Below are 17,367 nucleotides of genomic sequence, written 5' to 3'. Positions count from 1 at the left end.
ATCCTTTCCATGGGAGGGGATCTGTTTCCATCCTCCTTGTTAGTGGACTGCTCTGTGACTGCTTTGACCAATGGACTATGGCAGAATTGGTGCCGTCCCAATTCCAAGTCCAATCTCTAAGAGAACTGGCAGCTTCCTCCTTGTTCTCTGGAATCCTAAACAAGGCACTATGTCAATGTCCAACTGCCCTCCAAAAGACAGCATGTGGAGATACCTTAAGACTACATGGAGAGGAAAAGGAGCTCAAAACCATTTCTGTCAAGACATCAGGCATGTGGGTGAAACCACGTTGGACTTTCAGTCCATACCAGCCACCATATGAAGAGTGCCAAGTGACCTTGGTCAATGCCATGTGGAGCAGAGGAGTTACCCAGCCAACCACTCCCCAAATTCCGGACCCACAAAATTATGAAATATGATTAACTGTTGTTGTTTTAAGACAGGAGTTTGGGGGTAGCATGTTACATGGCAATATATAACCAAGATACCACATTATCACTTCACTGAGCTTCACAGATGTTGCATTTCTTTTTTACAAATTAAAGGCAAGACCCTCTATCAGCAAAATGATTATGACTCATTTTACTGCAGTGGTCTGGAACCAAACACGCAATATCCCCAACTTATTAAACACTGACATCTTCAAAACTTTCACACTCAAAATTCAGTCTCTCCTAAATTGTCTAAAATAATAACAGAACCATCTGATGCCAGCCAGTCACAACTATTAGGAGAAGGGGTCAGGCCCAAGTCGAGAAAACAGAAGAATCTCCTCCCCATAGGGATAGAGATGAAGAGATGAGTCTCCATAGCCAAGCTGAAAGGGTCACCCCCTGCCTCCGAGGACTCCAGAAATCCTGGACCACAAAGCCTGGAGTTTGCCAATGCACACAGGACCATCATTCCTGTGGGTGCTTTGACCAGCCCCATCTACTCTAATGCTCCAGCAAAGCCATGTCCACTAACCCCATCTCTACCACATCATAGGGGTCACATGTGGTTACTCTTGGAGGTGGGGTGAGAACCGACCTTCTTATTCCAACCCTTGCCCTTTCAGGCTGGACTGAGGAAAGGGAAGCTAATTCTTAGGAAGAGAGATTCCTGGATCAGCATCTCCAGCCACACCACTAGCAGTTGCCACCCACTCCAGCCCATGTGCCTGTTCTCACCCACATGCAGGGCTGCCAAGGCCTGAGGGAGGTGTCTGTCAGAAACCATAATTAGAGATACCATTATATAGTTTAGCTCCCTGAGAACAAATTCTTCCTTACAACATGCAAATCTACTATTCCACTTTCAAACATCCAACTCACTTTCAAACACGTTGTTGGGAAGCCATTAGGTACCAAAGTAAGACACCCCCTCTTCTGAAATGTAGGCATGGCCTTGAAATTCAGAAAAAGGCATTTTCAGACTTGAGGCAAGAATGAGGGTTTAAAAATAAATGATGAGGCTGGCAAACACAGGTTAGCAAGGTCCAGCCTGTGCAGAGCTGAGCATGACCAGAGCAGCTATGACAAAGGCAAAAGAGGAGGTGCAAAGAGCGTCTTCTCTCCTCCTGGTTCCTGGCTTCAAAGTGAAGTCCCACTCAATGTCACTCAAGACCTTTCCCCATTGTCTATGTAGACAAATTAAAATGGCCAGTTGACCATCTGAATAATTTATTGTGATGAATCAAAAAGTCTGGATGTTATCTGGGGAGAAAGGTGTTGGATCAAAGGAAAAGGAAGAAAGAAATTTAGGATGTTTCAAAAATTTTTAATAATTTTCTTAGTCTCTTACTTCAGATAAAATACTTAAGAAAAAACACTTCCCAAAACATTGTTGGGTCAGGTCTATTAAGGCAGGGGAGAGAAGAGAGATGAGGAAAGCCACCCAGATTACCTGTCTGGTTGCTTAGACCGATCCAATTTCACTAAGAATCACACATACCTCTTCGTTCCTTCTGCTGTGTTCACCTGACCTTTTTCAATTTCTTTTTCTTTTTTCCATTACCCTAAGGGAGTAATCTAGCCACTCAGGCTTTCTTTGCATGCAAAATGTAATAGTTCTTTCTTCTTTCAGATAAAGGCAGTCTTGGGGAGGGGAAGAGAAAAGTGCCTGGCTCCTTCAAATTAGCTCTGAAATAAAAGTCACTGCCAGATGTTATATAAAAGGTGACGTAATCCTAAAGTACTTCATTACATATGCAGCTCTGCTCTTCAGCCCAGGAGGAGTTTATTACATTTTGTCGATCCCATTTTCTATACCCACATCATTTTTACATAATTTTTCCTGCCTGACAGACATCTTCACATTTTCACAGCAACCCATCAAGATAGTATTACAATAGCACAGGGAACCAGGTTAGCAGTTTACAAATAATGGTGCTAATAAGCCAGATTTGTTCCTGAGATACAAATCAGGGGTAAATGGTCTGTCCAAGCGTATGAGAAGCACATCTATTTTAGAATAATAGGGAAGAAAGCAGAGCACCTTTCCAACTGACACTGTGTTCTTTCAGAACATATATTGACTCAATTCCACAAGTTAAAAAAAGATGGGGGAGGGGAATGCCCATCCAAACTTACTTCATTTTCCTAACAAATTCCTGGCTTGTAGTAAAATAGATAGCCATGCCAAATGCATGACGATCGAACTTCTTGCCTTTTTGGATTGGCACAAGATTTATAGAAAATGCACCATTTGTACCAATGCAATATCTAGCTGCGATGCTTTAAGTGCAAACACTGCAAGACACTTCCTCCCACTCTCCGGGTGCTAAGCATCTTTCCTCCTCCTTCCCCGTCACTCGCGTCCGCACTGCCCTCTGATGGTGAAAACTAGAAGTGCAGGCTGGGCGCTTTCCTCAAAGAGGATTAAGGAGGATAGGCTGGAGTGAATGGCTGGGAGGGTGTCTGCCTTAAAGTCAGTTTAAGTGGCCAAGTATTAATACACTCGGCTCTTAGCTACTACTTGAAAATAAACCGATCTGTGGAAAATATTATTCTAAGTGAAATAAGCCAGTCAGAGAAAGACCAATACCATATGATTTCACTCATATGTGGAATCTAATGAACAAAATAAACTCACAAAATAGAAACAGACTCATAGATGTCAGAGGGGAGAAGGTAGGGAGGCTAGGTGACAAAAGTGAAAGGATTAAGAAGAATCTCATAGACAGCAGTGTGGTCATTACCAGACTGAACTAGTAGGGGGAGGTAGGAGAAGGAAAGGGGAAGATTAAATGGTGATGGAAAGAGAGTTGGCTTGGGGCGGTAAACACAGTACAATACAGAGATGATGCATTCATTATAGAATCGTAGTTCTGAAATGTATATAATTCTTTTAATCCATATCACCCCAATAAATTCAATTTTAAAAAAGAAAGAAAGAAAATAAGCCTGACTCAGGATTCCAGTGGGATAAGAAAGTGCCTGTTACTTCCACCCCAAGGCTACATATAAGCCATTCATCTTGAGAACCCCCTTCAGTTTTAAGGAAAGATTTCTGTTAAGATGTTAAAATGAACCTTATGGTTTTCAACTATACCTGCAAACTCAGGGTAAGAGAGGTTCTTATTCTTCTATCAGAGCAGGACTGAATACGAGACAAAGGGAGACATGAATGCTTTACAGAAGAACAAGGGCCTCCCTGTGCCCCCTGCACCTACGGCTCAGGAAACAGATACAAACCAATGTCAAATTTATTCCATTCCCTATTTTGTCCAAGGTCAGGACAGTCCTTAGTTCTATAAGAAATTAGATGCATAGGTTCAAATTTTCTTTTCCTTTCTTAAGTAGTATTTCTTTATGTGAAGGTTATTCACCCACCGTGTAGAGAACAACAAAAATGGCCATCCCAGCAGCCCCCACCTCCTGTTTCCAGCTCTGTAAAGGCAGCTACTTTCAGCTTTTTTAACTTAATCATTTGTTATTTGCCTCCATATTTCTAAATAACATATTTATGTTGATACCTATTGCTATTTTGGTTTGGGCACCCTATATTGACTTTGCACAATGCAAGATGATTTCTCTCTCTCTCACATACACACTACCCCACCACTTATATACAGCACATTATAGTTTTGGTAAGATTAATAACATTTACACGTACTATGACAATTAAATTCTCAACAACATATTCACCTTTCCTTTCTTGAACAAGATTTCATTTTCCCTGGAGTTGCAGGGGGGGAAAGCCCTTTTCACATGCTAAGTTTCCTATATGCTTACTGAGTTTCATAGGGCTGCCATAACAGGGTATCACAACCTGGGTGATTTTAAACAATAGAAATTTATTGTCTCATAGTTCTGGGGACTAAAAGTCTGAAATCGAGGTGTCAGCAAAACCATAGGCTCTCTGAAGGCTCTAAGGGAGGATCCTTCTTTGCCTCTTCATAGCCGCTAGTGTTTGCCAGGAACCTTTGGCATTCCTCAGTGCGTAGGAATCTCTCTGCCTTGAAGGTCACCTGGCCTTTCTCCTTGTGTGTGTCTGTGTTTTCACATGGTATTCTTGCTTTCTTTGTCTCTCTATCTCCTCTTTTCTTATTATCAATCATCTGGAATTAAAGGCTTACCCTATTCCCGTGTGACCTCACCTTATATCTTAATTACATCTACAAAGACCTTATTTCACGATAATGTCACATTCTGAAGTACCAAGGGTTAGGCCTTCAACATATCTTTTGTAGGGGGGGCACTACCTTAACCAAAACATTTCTCACCACTAATTTATCCCCAAACTCTGTTCAATTGTCTAAATCTCCTGTGAGTATATTCAAATATTTTCTGTTTCCTATCAGGTTTCATCTTTGATACTGGTTCACACTCAAATGGGCTTTCCCTTTATGACTGGTTAGAGCTATAGCTCACGTTTTTTCAGGCTCAAGTGCAAAACAGTGTGTGTTTCTCTCTTGACAGCTTCCTTGGCTCTATGGAGTCACAACCCATCTCAAATCAACAGTTACAGGAAGGAAAATGCTGTGTGCACAGTGGCTTAGGTCTGGGTCATATGTCCACCCCTGGAGCTGGGAGTGGGCCAGCTTCATTTAACTGCATGACCTCAGCATGGGCAACAGGTAATTCCACAAAAGGCGAATAGATGCTGGGCACCAAAAATAAACTTATGTCCATGACAGTCTGTTAAGAACCAAGTTCAGAAGAGTCATTTTTCCCCAGGCCCAGAATATATTTTGGCTCTCGAGTGAATTTTATGATAACCTACTCACTCTAGGAAGGTTAAGAAAATAAAAAAGAATTTTAACAAAAATACATTTATATTTTTTCTGCTTTTATTGAGATTAGTTTGGGGAATATCTAGAAAAATACATGTCACCGTAATACATTTTGACATCCTAAAATGTTTAGAGGAAAGGTAATATCTCAAATACAAAATGTCCTACAAATGGAAGGAAATATCCTCTGGTCAAATCTTCATGACTTCAAACAGGATGATGAGAAAAATAAAGAACTCCAACCAACCAGGCAATGGCCATTCTGATGACAAAAACGTCGGCCTGCTGAGACATCATGAGAAGTTTTCTTCAAATGGGTTTCACACCACTCTCTGGTTGTCTACCTCATCTCTTCCCATCAGTGAAGAGTTTTGACAACAATGGCCTCATCCCCCTCTACCTTAAAGCATCTGTCTCTGTGACGGGGGTCAGAAATGCTTAACTGTGGGTTTCCTCTTTATTGGTTTTCTTCTATTATTTGTTTGGCTTTTTGTTTTTTTTTTTACTTTAAGCCTAATTTTTTGTACTTCTGAACTACAAATCAAACTTTAAGTCATCTTATCAATTGAAACAGATTGTTTGAACCCAAGAATTAACCATCTTTCCCACCTGAGTGCTTCAGTCAAGGCAAAACAAAGGCTTAAAGACATAAAACCTAAGACAACAAAATCAAAAAGAAAAATGAAGAAGATAGCAGGAGACGATAGTTCATGTTGTGTATCAGTTTGACTGGGCCATGGGATGCCCAACTACCTGGTTAAACATAATTCCCAGGTATATCTCTGAGGGTGTTTCTAGAGGAGATTAGCATTTGAATTAGTGGACTGCATAAAGCAGATAGCCCTCCCCAATGCAACTAGCATCATCTAATCTATCGAGGGCATGAATGGAACCAAAGGGTGCCTGACTCCCTCTCAACCTGACTACTTGAGCTGGGACATCAGTCTTCCACCCTTTGCACACTCCTAGTTCTCAGACTTTCAGATCCAATATGGCATCTCTTGCTCTCAGGTCTCCAGACTTCACCACTGGCTCTCCTGGGCCTCCGGCTTACAAGACAGCACATCACGGGACTTCTCAGCCTCCATAATCACATGAGCCAATACCTTATAATAGATTTTTTATGTGTGTATGTGTGTGTGTGTGTGTTTGTGTGTGTGTGCAGTCAGAAGGAGCTAAGAAAATAAAAAAGAGAAAGCCAGGAAAACAATAAAATTAAGAAAATGGAGAAAAGAACACAAGATGGGAAGAGCCTAACCTGCCTACACTACAGACCAGCTGCTTCATCAGTCACTGCCTAAACCTGTGCACCTCTCTAGGGTTTCCTCTCTGGGCCTCAGTCTCCCCACTGAGAGGAGTGGCCCAGTACATCTCAAGTCCCTTCAGTTCGCTCACTCACTGATCATGATTCCTCCACAGTGGCTATGGAATGGGCGCCACCTACTCTGTGAACATCCATGTGATGGGTGCCCACCTGGCAGGGTCCTCATCTATGAAACAATAACAATTAAGCAGCTCATTGTAAGGGCTGGTTTTAAGTAATGTTTTTGCCAGTAAAGTTATCTTCAGTATTCGGAGATCAGAGGGAGGCTCCCCAGGGGGCTGGGCAGCTAAGTGCTGGATGTAAAGCTGCCAAACCATCAGGCCCAAGGGAGGTGTCCTGAGAAGACCATTTGCTAAAAACTCAGCATTTAAAATGACACATCTTGACATCCCATTCCCATAACCCAGCACTTCACCTCCTATGGGGTTTTATTGGTTGGAATCAGCAATGAGCTCTTGATTCTAGGTGATGTTAGCCAAAGGCCTACTCCGCAGATCAGGCCCTCTACCAAATACATGAGACCAGAGGTATAAGCTATTTAATGTCTTATTCACCCTTCTATTTACTGTTGCCCTGTATACAAGCTCCTGAGATTCTATAGTGTAATCAATATTGAGAAATTTTGGCTAGCAGTGATCTTCAACCCCAGAACATTCAAATCGCCTAGAGAGGTTTGTTTTGTTTTGCTTTTAGACTCCTTTCCCAAAAGTTTTCATTGAACTGATCTGGTGAGGGTGAGGGTCCAGACATCAGTCTATTTTTTAATCAATCCCCAGGTGACCCTAATATGAGGCCAGGATGAAACCCACCAGGCTGAGGAAATACAGTGTTTCCAGAGAGCTCAGGGAAGCAGGGAGTGCCTCAGATGTACTTTCTTTACAGTCCCAATTTTTTAGCGAAGAATTCCTAACAGAGGGGAAGTCCACCCACAATAGCAGTAGGTGTTATTTATTCTCTTTCCCTTATACAGCTTGCAGCTGGGACAGACATTCCCCAAGCAAGCCAGGGTCCTACCAAAGAAAATAAATTGAAAAAAAAATAAGTTCTTGCCAAATGAGCACTCCTTTAAACCTGGGGCTTATTTACATAATCATGTCAGAACCTACACTAATAATCCATGTACCCCCATGTTGGGGAATGTGTTCCTATGCTAAGCTCTTCCAGTTCTACAATATACTATTCATTAGCAAAGCCACAACTTGGGTAGTGGAGAAAGTAGAGTCAATGTCGATACGTTCCTGAATACTAAACTTCCTCCAGCATTCCAAAAAGTCTGATTCTCCACGAAGTTTAAAAGAACTATATCCATTTCTCCTAAGCACTATCTCGGTTTTTTGTGAATTATCTGGTTTCTGTGGCCATCAGTTTTCATTTTTTCAAATTTGGCAATAATACTCACTATAACCTATCGCATATATTTAACCCTTACAATATATCAGGCATCATGTTAGGTGCTATAAATATGGTATCTCTAATCCACAGGTCAACTTGGGGGGAAAAAAGCACTATTTTCCCAAGTTCTCAGATGAGAGACCTTATATCTAGTAACTGTTAGAGCTGGGATCCAAATTCAGGTCTGTCTGGTTCTAAAAATAATAATTTTTGCACAATGTTCTACTGCTTAGAAGGTCAGTAACTGTAATAAAATAATAAAAGTAGATATTTATATAGCAAAAAGAAAAATTGCCCCAATGTTCCTTCCTAACTCCCTGAACCAGTGAAAGGCATCCTTAAGCCCCAGCTTTCACACCCCTAACTACAATTAAGAAAAGTCTTTAGAACTTCCAACTCCTCTGAGAATCAAATACTTCCTAAGTAACTTGTGTGTTGTGTTGTATGGTCATTTCTAACCCATGTATAATCAGATTCTATAGACATTTAACCAGTATGTCTGGTAGAATGGGATCCAGAAAGTCCAAGAAACAGATGGACACCTTTTTGAGTCACTCAACTAGAAAAAACTTTCTAACAAGGCAAGCAAGTTCTTATACAAGTCAGGCTCCTTAAGAGAAAGGAGACTTTGGACAATCTCCGGGAATGCTAATTGAACCACATTTGAAGCACAACAGGGAAGAAAAGGACACATGCCTTCAGTCCCTGCCCTCACAGAGCTTTCAGTCTAATGGTGGAGAGACAAGTATTAATCAAAGAATCCTACAAACATGATCCTGTGAAAAGTACTATGAAGGAAAAGCACAAGGTTCTTTGATAGCTCATAGACTACAGGTCATAGAAAGAAGTTATGGGCAGTAAAAAAAGGCTTCCCTGAGAAACGAAATTTATTTCTCAGGGAAATAATAATTTTCCCAGCAAGAGTTTATTGTTCCTAAGTTAGCTACTGGCATGTCCTAGGTTATGAAACAATGACAACTAGATGTGGTCTACTCTCCAACCTTCATCTTCAAAGCCACCAACCAAGCCCATGAGATAATAGATATGAGCCATTAAAATTGTAGGCACCTACCACTTCACACCTATTAGAGAGGCCAGCATCAAGAAGAAAAGAGGCCCTGGCTGGTGTAGCTCAGTGGATTGAGCGCGGGCCTGCGAACCAGAGGATCGCGGTTTGATTCCCAGTCAGGGCACATGCCTGGGTTGCAGGCCGGTTCCCTGCAGGCCAACTCCCAGCAGGGGACGCACAAAAGGCAACCATACATTGATGTTTCTCTCCCTCTCTCCTTCCCCTCTAAAGATAAATAAATAAATAAAGAAAGAATAAAAAATTTAAAAAAAATAAAAATTAAAAAAAAAAAAGAAGAAAAGAGAGAAATGCCAACATGCATGTGGAGAAAAGGAAACCCTTGTGCACTGTCGTGTTGATGCAGCTACTATGGAAAACAGTGTGGAGAATCCTCAAAAAAAAAAAACAAAAAATAGAATTACCAGTAATTCTGATGATCCAGTAATACCACATGATCCAGTAATTCCACTTGTGGTAATATATCAAAGGGAAATTAAAACAATAACTAAAAAAATATCTGACCCCCATGTTCATTGCAGCATTACTCACAATAGCCAAGACATGGAAACAATCTAAGAACCTAAGTGGCCACTGATGGATCAACGGATTAAAAAATAAGTTGTGGTATATATACTTGTGAGATATAGATATGTAGATATATAGATATATATGATAAATAATGAGGAAATATTACTATTTGCAGCAACATGGATAAACCTTGAAGACATTATGCTAAATGAAATGTCAGACAGAGAAAGACAAATACTGTGATCTCATTCATAGGAGAAATCTAAAAAAAAAAACCTTGTAGAAAAAGAGATCAGATTTGTGATTACCAGAGGCAGATCATGAGGGAAGGTGAAATTGGAGGACTGTAGTCAAAATATACAAACTTCCAGTTGTAAGACAAATAAGTACTGGGGATGTATGTACAGCACGATGGCTATAGTTAACATTGGTGTATGTTACACAGATACATAGAAAAATTGTGAAGTGAGTAAATTCTAAAAGTTCTCATCATGAGAAAATTTTTTCTTTTCTTTTTATTGTATCTCTATAAGATGATTAATGTTAGCCAAAGTTATTATAGTAATCATTTCACAATCTATGTAAATCAAATCATCATTTTTAGGCCTTAAACAGTGACGTATAGCAATTATTTCTCAATAAAACTAGTTGGGGGTGGAATTACAGCACCTGCTGACTCTCCTGGGTGCCTTATTTTCCCGGGTTTGCATTTCCAGATCTTAGACCTAACAGCATGGCTTCCTTTTCCAGCCCACAATGTTCTTCTCTTCCTCAGTCTTTACACCTAGACTAACAACTATACATCCATGAGCCAATGATAATTCTCCTACATCTTCAAAGAGAAAGAAACAAAGAAATTATGATCCTTGCCAACCTTTATAAATTAGAAAAAAAACAGTTACTCTCAGTGCCTTACAGGCCAAACAAATTAACCACCGGCCTGTAATGTTTGGTCAGCTACGTTCTCCCAAGGTTGTCTTAAGGACATCAGGCAGAGCAGGACTGTAATAGACAAGCTCCTACCTTACTCAATATAAGTAGGTCATGCAAAAGTTGGTGGAATTTTGTAGTCTGAATACGAGTATTTAGATCCCAACAGAGTTGGCCCTTCTCTTTGAGACCAGTTGGTCTTAAAGGACTCTCCCCTCTTCTCTGATATTAGTAGGCAGCGGCTGTGCCTTCTACCCCCTCCAGAGTGAGGAAAGGCTATTATCTTTCTCCTGGATTTAGTGAATCAAAGAGAAGCCTGATTTCTTTTCTGATAAAAGAGATGATGCAAATTAGAGTTTTATCTTGCATGGAGGAGTGACAAAGTAGGGGAATGAATCCTACTTGATTACAATCTTCCATCATTCTGATTTTATAATTACTGAATAGAATCAATCAGCTTTCAATTGTTACCTTGGTGAAAGATTAAAACTTCATTACTTGTCCTACATACTTCACACTTTAGCAAATTTTAATAAACTGAATGCAAGAGAAATGGTTATACTATCTTTCATGATATTGGGATGCTAATGATATTTCTATTGATTTTAATTCACATTTGTTGGTCAAAAAGAGTCACATTCCAATGAGGCATAGAATTATATAATCAACACTAACAAATGAAGACCAGTGAACACTAAAATGGCCCAAATGAAATCATTACGCAGAAATATAAAATAATTGCTAAAAAAACTAGGGAGGTCTTATCTTCCTAATGAACATCTTTTACACTATACTGATTCATTTGTAACTCTTACACATTAGTGATTTCTCCATTAAGATATTTTAAGTGAGCACATAAAAAACACTTTGAAAAAACAAAATTGGGAGAGTACCAAATTATCAGTACAGGGGCGTCATAGAACCTCCCCCTAGAAGGTGAAAAAGCTACTAAAGATAGAAAAACATACAACTCTTCCTTAAACCATTCAAGGTTGAAGAAGTTTTTGCCCAGTAGTGGGAAAGATCAGAGTTATCAGTAACATAGAACAGAATAATATATAAAGGTAAAGCTTCTGTAGTCAGACATCATTGCTTCAAATAGCTTTGTCTACTGCTTCACTGAGCCTTAGTCTCCTCATCTGCAAAATAAGGATTAATACTAGCACTCACTTCACAGTGCTGGTCTCAGAATGAAATGGGATAATCTATACAGAGCATATTTCAGCATACATCAAACTGCATTTCCATGGTCAAAAACACCATTAAACTTTATATAGGCAAAGACTGTATATTAATTCTCCCAAATTTTCTTTCTGTTAAAATTTTTTCTTGCTTATTCTCTCTAGACAACAGATTAGACCATGCATCCTAGAAGGGTTAATCATTTGGGGGGGTGTTGTATCTAGAGTTCAGATTTTCAGGAGGCAAAAAGTACGGGTTCAAGAAGAGGCAAAAAAGCACAGACTCTTAAATGTTCTGCAATCTGAACCTTTCCCCCCACAGCCCAAGTCCTTAGTAGACCTATAAAAATCATGATAAATGTCCTCTGTGGGATTCAATTTCTTGCAAAAGCTGGAAAAGGCAATGTTTTGTTTCAAAAGGCTGTAGAATGTAAAATATAGATGGCTCTGGGGAAACATGCAAGTGGAGAGTAGGGAGCCCAGCCTTATAAGAACAAGGACATGCAGAGACTCATGGGAAGAATGTTAGCTATGTCTGAGACAAGAGGTGGGAGGTGAAGAAATGAAAACGTGGGTCCCAGGTGGTATTACTGGGGATTCCAACATCAGATCAATTCTTCAAAGTGCCATTTTCTCAATTCAAGTATCACTGGACTTCCTTTCCATTTGAGTTTCGCAAGAACCTCCTTATACCAGTTCAACATACTATTCTTCAAGTTCCAGTTAAATTCATTCTGCCACCATTTTTAATCAGATTTTATTATCCCACATTTTAATTTAAGGTTATTCGAAATTTGTAAACAAGGTGATATTGAGGTTTCTTGTTATCAAAGCACTAGGTCAAGGCACCCCTCACATTAGCTGGGGGAAAAATTATCTAGGCCACCCATGCCCTGACTACAATGATGACAAGAGCAGCAGCTGTTGTTCACAGAGTGCTCACATGAACCAGGCATCATACTAACTGCTTTACTTGCATTAATGCAGCCCAATTAAGCAGATTCTGTTATTACTGATGAAAAAGCTGAAGTTGAGAGGTCACTTGTCCAAAGTCATAAAGTTAGTGATAAAACCAGAATTAGTTCATTCTTTCAGCAACAATTTTTTAGGCCAAAATATATCCAAAAAAGCTACAATTTTTTAATCTAGATAAAAGAGAGGTATGGCCCTGGCTGGTGTAGCTCAGTGGATTGAGTGCGGGCCTGCGAACCACACAATCGCGGTTCGATTCCCAGTCAAGGCACATGCCTGGGTTGCAAGCCAGTTCCCTGCTGTCTTGCAGGCCAGTCCCCAGCAGGGGACTCACGAGAGGCAACCATACATTGATATTTCTCTCCTTCCCTTCCCCTCTAAAGGTAAATAAACAAAATATTTTTAAAAGAGAGGTATGGTTACATTTTTAAGTATACAGGTTTACAGTTGTTTGCAAGGAAAATAATACAATAATTAGTCCTGGCCGGTGTGGCTCAGCTGATTGGAGCATCATCCCATAGCCGAAAAGTTGCAGGTTCAATTACTGATCAGAGCACATGCCTGGGCTGTGTGTTTGTTCCCCAGAGTGGGTGTGTATGGGAGGAAACCAATCAGTGCTTCTCTTTCACTGTTATGTGAAAACATAACAGTGAAAGAGATCATTTCTCTTAATGTTTCTCTCTCTCCTTTCACTTTTTTCAAGCAATAAAAAAGTGTCCTTGGGTGAGGATTAATTTTTAAATACAATAACTAATAAATAATAATATAAGAATAAACCCTGTGTTTTACATACTCCCAACTGTAAACCTACTTTTGCCCCATACTGTATTTGTTCACAAGAGCTGTGAAAGCAAACCGAGAGCAATCACAAATAAATGGAGAGCTATACTTCAAGAACCTTGTGGTTCTTTTTATTTTTCAAAATTAACCATAATGATAACTCCCATCCTACATGCCCTTGATGTGACTGTAACTCTCCTCAAGATATGAAGGTCCAGTTTCCCTCCATTGATCCCTAGTAGAACTTATGACTAACGGTGGAACTGATACTATGTACTTCCAAGACAAGTTCATAAAAGGGCCACAGCTTCTGCCTGGTTCTGTTAGGATGTTTGCTCTTGGAACTCAGCCAACAGGCTACGGAGAAGTCCAAGTATGAAGAAGCCACCTCTCAATGTTCCAGCCAAGGTTTCAGCTGAGATCTCAGCCAATAGTCAGCATCAGCCCATAGACATGTGAGTGAAAGAGGCTTTGGGGGATTTCAGACCTTCATCAAACTGAACCCTAATCTCCAAATCTTCCCAGCTGAGGCCCAGACATCAAGGAGCAGAAATAAGCTGTGCCCACTCTGCTGACTATACCTTTTCTGAATTCCTGACCTACAGTATCCATTAACATAATAAAACAGTTACTGTTGTACAGCAAGTTTGGAGTGCCATGTTATGTAACAATAGTAACTGAAAGAGCTTTCTACAAATATCATTGGTGTTTGCTAATTAAGCACCAAAGCATAAGAAGTGTAATATTGCAGGTGACTTACAGAGTCCTATGAACCTTTTTCTCAAGTTTAGCCAGATCAATCTTAAATTCTCCCAAAGAGAAAAACCTCTAAACTTAATGAGTGTTTCTGAAATATTTTTTTAAATGATCATAACAGATATTACATTATGACAAGGAAAAGACTTCAGGTATGACACTAAATGGAAAGAAAACAAAATATCAATTTTATATGCTATTATTACGCTAGGCAGAGATTGTTTATGCAAATGAAAAAAGTCTGGACCTTGGGTCAGGTGTCATGGCTCCCAAAAAGGAGGGTGGCAAGAAGGCCCTTCTGCCATCAACACGGTAGTGACCAGAGAAAACACCACCGACATTCACAAGTGCATCCGTGGAGTGGGCTGCAAGAAGCACATCCCTCAGGCACTCAAAAAGATTCAGAAATTTGCCAGGAAGGAGATGAGAACTACAGATATGTCCATTGACTCCAGGTTCAACAAAGCTGTCTGTGCTAAAGGAATAAGAAATGTCCCACACTGTATCTGGGTGTGGTTGTCCAGAAAATATAATGAGGATGAAGACTCACCAAACTATCTCTCTATACTAGCCACCTATGTACTTGTCACCATTTTCAAAAATCTACAAACAGTTAATGTGAATAAGAACTAATGGTTTATTGTCAAATAAAGTTATAAAACTACAGGGGGGAAAGGAAAGAAAGAAAAAGTCTGAAAGTCAGTGTAGAGACATTAAAATAGTTGATCTGGTACCATGGTAAAATCTCCTAGGAACTCATTCACATAGCTGTAAACACTTCCTTAGTTACATAATCTCTGCGTGTCTCACTCTTCTTTCCTATGACATTGGAATAATAATAGTATTTATTTCATAGAGTTCTTATAAAAACAAATGAGAGCCCTGGCTGGTGTGGTTCAGTGGACTGAGTGCCAGCCAGCGAACCAAAGTGTCGCTGGTTCAATTCCCAGTCAGGGCACATGCCTGAGTTGTAGGCCAGGTCCCCAGTAGGGAGCACGCAAGAGGCAACCGCCCATTGATGTTTCACTCCTTCTCTCCCTCCCTTCTTCTCTCTCTAAAAATAAATCAATGAAAATCTTTAATAAAGTAAAAAATAATAATAATAAATTTTATAAATTAATGAGGTAAAGCCTGAAATAGCACCTGACACGTGGAGATTAACAAACATTAGCTCTTTGTTATTATCTAATTCAACTCCTAATAATATAGATTAGATCATCTTTGTTAATACTGCCTTTGATTCTCAAACTTACCCAGTAATAAACACAAGAGGACTAGACTTTTTTTTTTAAGATTTTATTTATTTATTTATCTTTAGAGGGGAAGGAGAGAGGGAGAGAAACATCAATGTATTGTTGCCTTTTGTGCATCCCCTGCTGGTAGTTAGCCTGCAAGGAACCAGCCTGCAACCCAGGCATATGCCCTGACTGGGAATCGAACAGCGAAGGACTAGACTTTTATGTCCCAGTGTCAACTAAGGAAAGGAGCTGAGTCTCTCAGTCTCCATTATGTTATATGTACAATGAAGTTTATGCCTAGTTTTCTGAGTTCTTATGAAAATCAGCTGATGTAACTAACACATTAGCAATATCTGGTCAAAATCCCAAACGAATGCTATTTGTCTATCTTCTTATCGCACCAATTGTATTTGTTTGCTAGGACAGCTATAACAAAGTACCACACACTGAGTGGCTTAATCAAGAGAAGTTCATCATCTCACAGTTTCAAAGATTAGAAGTCTGAGACTGAGGTGTCAGGGTTGGCTCTTTCGGCTAGCTGTGAGGAAGAATCTGTTCCAGACCTCTTCCCCGGCTCCTACTGGTTTACAGGCAATCTCTGGCATTCCTTGACTTACAGACATATCCCCCTGATCTCTGCCTTGATGTGTGCACATGCTGTTCTCCCAGTGTGCATAGCTGTGTCCAAACTCCCCTTTTTATAAGAACACTAGTCATATTGCATTAGGACCCACCCTAATGACTTCATTTTAACTTGATTACCTCTGTAAAAACCAATCTCCAAATGAGGTCACACTCTGACACCAGGCGTCAGGGCTTCAACATATAAATTGCAGTGGGGAGACACAATTCCACCCATGAAAATCAACGAAGAGATGAAGACCCAATGCAAGTAGTCCACTCATTTAGGGAAAGCAGAACATAAATCCAGCAGACAATGACAACTTGCTCAATGTCTATACAAAGTAATGCGCAAAAACACTTCTTTTGAAATTCCAACGGCAACTCTGGCTGGGCCCTTTTATGAACCTCAAATTCAACCCAAGTCCATAAATCCTTGAAGAAAACCCATGCCAATTTTGTAGTTTCTGACAAGCTCCAGAGGCTAAATGGATCAGACAGAATTTCACTTGGTATTTAGGATTATTGAGTCTAACTTGAAACTTAATGCAAATTCATAGAATACAAGCCTCCTACAAATTGAATAGGAGCAAAGAGTAAGGGCTCATGAGCCATCTGGAATGCACATGCTCAATACTGAGGTTTTCCATCTCAGTAAGTGGGGGTTGGGGGCAAAGCCCAGGTTGGCAAGGTCTCACCATGGCCAACACTACAGTATTTGCCTCTCATGTGAATGTGAATTATTTCAAAAAGTGTGGTGCACATATAACAATAAAGTCTCACTTTTGAGCAAAATTTGAAACAATATGAATCTCCTTAGATGTAAAAAATTGTCAAAATTTGCAAAATTTCAAGATGGGCAAACTGAATGACTTGCAAACTGTATTTTTTGTTAATGCCATAGGACAGTGTCACCTAACTGGTTAACAGGAATGCCTGCCATCTTTGATCAGCAGGCAACATTATACCTGTACCTCCAGACTCCCACCAGTGATTTTAGTAGCCATTGTGCTCATTTTATATCTGACAGCTGTTAAGAATTAAAGTCACTTGAATAGTCTATAACAATGTCATCTGGGTGTTCATCTAAGTGATCACTCTACTACTGAAGAATACACTGGAAAATCAGGAGCTTTGACCTGGAAGTTAGATGTGATAAAAAGCAAGGGATGAAGTCCAAATACCAACCTCAATACAGTCTATTGTTAAATTAGGAGCATATACTATGTAAAAGATATAAGGCTAAGAAAACAAAAAGTAGTTAAAGCACAAATAGCCTACAATAGGTATAGGATTTTATATTTTGAGAATAAATCCCCTCTACGTCATAATTATTCTTATGGGAAAATTAGCCTCAAATT

At 39.8% G+C, this 17,367-nt stretch overlaps 1 pseudogene; it reads left to right on the top strand.

Moving 5' to 3' along the window:
• Window positions 1-14,400: 14,400 nt before the first annotated feature.
• Window positions 14,401-14,817, top strand: LOC118998555 (60S ribosomal protein L31-like; annotated as a pseudogene).
• Window positions 14,818-17,367: the final 2,550 nt, after the last annotated feature.

The sequence above is a fragment of the Sturnira hondurensis genome, unplaced genomic scaffold (assembly GCF_014824575.4).
Source record: "Sturnira hondurensis isolate 20B ecotype Veracruz unplaced genomic scaffold, ASM1482457v3 Scaffold0014384, whole genome shotgun sequence".
Taxonomy (NCBI): Eukaryota; Metazoa; Chordata; class Mammalia; order Chiroptera; family Phyllostomidae; genus Sturnira; species Sturnira hondurensis.
Note: the sequence above shows the minus strand (reverse complement) of the source record. Positions and strands in the feature narration are given on the sequence as shown.